Source organism: Rhea americana, unplaced genomic scaffold (genome assembly GCF_003343005.1).
Source record: "Rhea americana isolate MKP2758 unplaced genomic scaffold, rheAme1 scaffold_10, whole genome shotgun sequence".
NCBI lineage: Eukaryota > Metazoa > Chordata > Aves > Rheiformes > Rheidae > Rhea > Rhea americana.
Window position 1 is genome coordinate 7,517,552 of NW_028185039.1, and position 5,446 is coordinate 7,522,997.

The window sequence follows — 5,446 nt, forward strand, 5'->3', positions numbered from 1 at the left end:
GGGGGGGGCAGCCGTGTCGGCCGCTGCAGAGCGGGACAAGCTGTAATGGAGCTGCTAAAGGCAGGAGAAGGCCTAAAACAGCTGTTTCCTTTGGGCTGTTTTAGAAATACGGCAGATGCAGGAGAAAGGCATGATCTTTCCCTTCCAGAATGGAAGGACTGGACTAGCACCAGCAGGCAAGAAGTGACGGAAACTCGCTGAGGGGATGCACGTAGGATATGGGGGATCACGACCCATCGTGAATTTACCTTGAGGAAAAACAAGGCCAGAGGAGCTGCTGTGCCTTGAGTAGCGTAGAAGGAGCCTTCATGCTCTTGTTAAAAACATGAACGCTTTCACACATCACTGTGGAATAACCATAAATGCAGCTCTGCACCTAGCAGGATATCCCTACACCTGTGCTGTGGGAGGAAACAGCTGTCCACAAGATAAAGTGTTGCGCGAGAGCAGAAAATTGAAGCTGTGGGCAAGGACAGTGTGTAGGGTTTGAAGTGTGCACTGCAGGTTTAGATGCTGCGTGGCAGAGAAGATCTGCAGAACACCAGCAGAATGCAAACAAAGGGAAAATCCCCAGCACTTTGAAGGTAATTTCTGCACAGAGCAGAAGATGTAGAATTATGAGCTGTGAAAAGAGGGAGTTTTTAAAGATTCTTCAAGATAAAATTTTCCTTTTCAGTAAAAGCAATTTATTCCACACACATACACCCCAGCAAATCCGTCTATGTTGTTAAATGGTGCTCAGTAGGAGGTTAGCTGAAATAACAGTAGAGGTTCTTCTATTTTTGCATTAAATTGGCTGAAGCCTAAAATTTTGATCTTCTTTTACCACATTTAAGAAATGTTTCTGTAGCCTCAGCTTAGAGAGCTTAAACAAAAGATTCAGCAGTAACAGTATTCAGCTAGTAGTTAACAGGCAAATAAAATCTTTGAAATTTAGAGATAGTAATATTCAACCAGTCATTAAGAGGCAAATTGAATTTTTGYGATGCTACCAGTAACCTACTTCCGGCATGGTTCAATTTCTGCACATACTATTCTGGAAAGAGAAGGCAGAGTACACTTGCAAGCGTGTAGTGCATGTGCAGTCAGCAGTTGCAAAGGCCTTGCCAAGGAAGAAAGTTGTCTGCCAGCCCACTGAGCCCGAYGTGGCAGTGTTCAGTCCAAGAGAAGTAGGTGGTGTTTGGACCCAACCTGCAGAAGTTGGCCAAGGACAGCACAGCCATGAGCCAGGGCTTTGAGGCAGCAGGTGCCTTGGGAAGACAGTGCCTCAAGGACAACTATGTGGTGGAATGGAGCCAGTCTCCAGGGARAGAACAACCCTAAGAGTTGAGAGGAACCTAGTTTTCCCGTTGCGCTGGCCATCGTAGTAATACTTGCTTGGTGAAATGCAGCGTATTTTTACTGAATTAAATTTGTTTGCTTGATCTCATGGGCTCAGCCATTTAGTATATGCAACAGATTTGAGTCTCGGTAGCAACCCTCCTGACAGTTAAACTAAACATCCTTCATTAGCTGCTGATAGAGTTAAGCCTTAGATTTAATACCAAACAAATGCAGCTGTCATTCCAAGAAAAAGCAACCTACATGGTAGCTTTGCTTCTGTAGACTCTCTGAGGTTCTCTAGTTATATTTMGAGTAGATTTTGTGTTCTTTTAAAACAGCTTTCTGGAACACAGTGTAGTTTTAACATGTTAACTATCCACATTTAGTTTTATAGTTATAATAAAATGTGTAATAGTACTATTAAAATTATTGGAACTGTTACATTACTAATGAGTAGTGAATATATTTGTGCTTATTTTGTCCCCCTCTCCCCTCAAAAATCTTGGGAGTTGTATTGTGTATTAAAATAACTAGTATTACAAGTAAACTGAGTGTAAGAATAAGGCTGTGTCCTTATTTATGTCAGAGAGATTGCWGGCTGATAATTTTGTTCATAGTGCAAGTGAACTGCAAGTCAAAATGTGAGATGCTGTAAACAAACGCAGTTACTTAGTAGGAATTGAAGAAATAGGAATTGAATTGCAGTTACTTCATAGGAATAGAAACTGAATTGAATATGTTACAGATTAGAGAGRTTTTCTACTTCAAACATGTTTTATTATTATATGCTTAGAAGAAAATTTTGAAACTTAGGTGAATCCTTTGGGTTTTTTTTAGTTATTCTCAATTTGATGGTAGAAAAAGTATAAAAATCTCAGAAAACCCCAGGACTTTTATAAATGACTGCCATTTTAAAGTAAGGATTGACTCCTCTGCTGGTGACAACAGCTCAAAAAATATTTATGTGGTGCAATAACCTGACCTTACATTGAGTATAGTAATGTATGATGTTTTTTTCTGGTACCATCATCTTGGAAATGTGCCCTGCATATATATATATATATGTGTGTGTGTGTGTGTGTGTGTGCGTATGTATATATGTGTATGTATATATATACATATATGTGTGTATATATATATGTGTATATATATATATATGATAGCAGCAGAGTAGTCTGCTGAAATATGGCTTTGTGGTGTCTGGCAATTATTCATCTCAATGAATTTGTATCTCAGCCTATATATGGTAGAGCTGTCTACACTCCAGACTTTGCTGCTTATTAAAGTTAAACAAGGGATGCAGGATTTTGAAACCTTACACTGTATTTTCTGCATGTTTTCTGTTGTCTTTTTTGATCCCTTRTTGCTCTTATATTGCTCTTTATAGGTGGCATACAAGAAACCAGACTACTACTTTCAACAAGAGCTGCTTTAAGAGAAGGCTGTGATTAAATAAATCCATCTTGCTTGGACCTCAATCAGTATCTGGTAATCAGAACTGCTTTTTGATATTAAACCACATCCCTCTTTGGAGGTGTGATACCAATTAATCCATTTGGATTTACTTCTGTATTTTTAAAACTGGCAGATGACTTCTGTTTGCAATTGTCACTGTCATTACTAGTTACCTGCAAAACTAAAGCTTGAATAGATGGAGTCATTTGTTTTCCTCTTGCTTTCTGAAAAGATCTGGTTTAGAGAAAAATCTAGTTCTTGATCATTGCTCAGTTAACAGCACAGACTCTTCATTCTCTGGATGACTTTGTTCCTTTTAAGGAACATTCCCCTCTTTACTGTCTCCTGGTACATGCATTTTCAGAAGGTAACATATTTATTAAGTTAATTGTACAGCTGCTTGCTTCCTTTCCATGTATATATTAAAGCAACTGCACTTATGAATATATAGTTTGTGATGTTTGCAATTAGAAAGTTCTAAGTTCTTCAAATCTCTTTTTAATGACACTATCAAAGATTGCCTTGTCTCCAGATTATTAGGTAGCATTATGAGAGGGCAAGGCAAATAGCTAACTGCAAGGTTATTACAAATACATTGCTTTTTTCTTTAATAAAGTTTTATAAACTAGAAGACAAAGRCTAATTTAGCACATCTGCTTTAGTCTGCAACACACTGTATCAAACACTTCTGTATGTTCTCTATTTCACTGGGTGAATACAGCTGAGTGAAATGTGAAGCTAAGTGAAAATATCAATTAAAAAATATTAGTCAGACTAAATTCTAGAGCAAAGGTTAAGCATTCCGCATCATATTCTCACTTCCTRTGCACTAAGGTAGATCTAGATAAACTTCCTGTGATCTAGAAGAGGTGTAATGTGTTCTTGCRTAAGTAATTAAGGAGTTGCTGATTGTGACTTGACAAAACTTCAAATATGAGCTGGTTTGTAGATCTTTTCATAAAATAAGCATTTGAGAATAAGATTTTTCATTAGCACAATTAAATACATTGTATTTGAGCATTCTCAGTCATTTGAGGTACCATAGCGACAACCTACCTTAAGCYAGTCTGAATTATTAACTTCACCCCCAAAGAAAGAAAGAAAAAAAGAAAGAAAGAAGRAAGCATRTATATTTGTTAAGATAATAAAACTCTGGCATAAAAACTGAATAGCTATTCTGGTAATAGAAACCATTCAGTAAATCAGAATAGCTGGCTTCATTGTGTGATGCCTTTATTTACTTTAGCAAATGACTTTATAATAGAGAATTAGTCTATATATAATAATACTGTCATTGGTTGCCACCTGAAGTATAGCTTATTACTAGACTTCATATGTGTGATATGCAGCAGGTGATGAGTGAGCTACATTAAAAATTTTGTTGAACAAAAACTCTAGCCTAAAGATATGTAGATTTGTTCTACTATCAGAAACTATTTTCCTGTACGTTCAGAAGTTAGCTTGTACTTATCATTTATACTAGGTTGCTCACAGACTTCTTCTATTTGACTAAACCTAAAAACTGCTTTGGAATCCAAAATCATTCCCACAATACCCGAGCAGTTATAACTAGAATTTTGTGTTAGAAAATCTTGAAATGACATGTACTCTTGAGCATAAATGACTATTTCATGTTGATGGGAAATTTATTTTGYTTAGTACCTCTGATATATTATTTTAAAGAAGGCCAGACTTGGATCTCAATTTTTGTCACAAACAGATCTGAGCAATAATACTGCAGTTTTGAAAGCTGAGCTTGATGTACAAGAGGTTTTAAGTGTTAAGTAAAACAACAAAGTATAGAAGTGTGATATACATTATTGTATTGTTGCTCARTTAGTAAACTTCCCAACTTTTTCTATTCTATAAGAAATCAGAACAGTTTTAAAGCAAACAAAAATAGAACTATATRTGTGTCAGCACAGTAATAATTGGCCTCTGGAGAAATCTGGATAATGTGGGGGAAGAAGCAACAAGAGGCTATTATTTTCTTTACTGAGATAGGCTGCAATAACGARAAATTCATCATCTGGCAGCTCATACATCATTAGAACTGGATTTCTAGTTTGTATCAAAAACTAGAAAAAGAACAAAATCTTTAAGAAAATGTCACTTTGTATTTCACAGTGAAAAACATATCTCAACAGCACTTGAAAAAAATCACTGTTTTGGACTCGAGGGGAATGGAGGCCGATGTAAATAAACATGGATGTTTGTGTATTTATAGAGACACTCTCTCCTGTGTGGTAAAAATAAGKCTCTGCCTGAGCCCTCTTGCCCAACCTAGTGTGGTGCACGTTAGTATTGCAGTTAAACGAGCATCTTAAAACTTGATTGACTTCTGACTTTAGACTTCTACACGTTAGCTCGTAAGATAGATCTTGGACAAGATGTCTGTGAGGGGAGAGTGCCCGGCGTGTGGCCGTGCAGGCAGCAAACGCAGCTCAGCCCTGCGAGCGTGGAGGCTGCTGTGGCGAGGAAGATGGGAGCGGAGCAGTGCTCCGGTCTGCGGGCGCGGAAAGCTTTGAACCGGCGCGCCGAAGGCAGAGGAGGCGGCGGGGGCTTTGCCCCTACCCCTTCCCCCCTCGCCGGCGGCGCGGCGCCGCTCGGCGCGGGCCCCGCGACATTGAGCGCGGCGCGGCGCAGCGCCTTTTTTGCGACTTCTGCG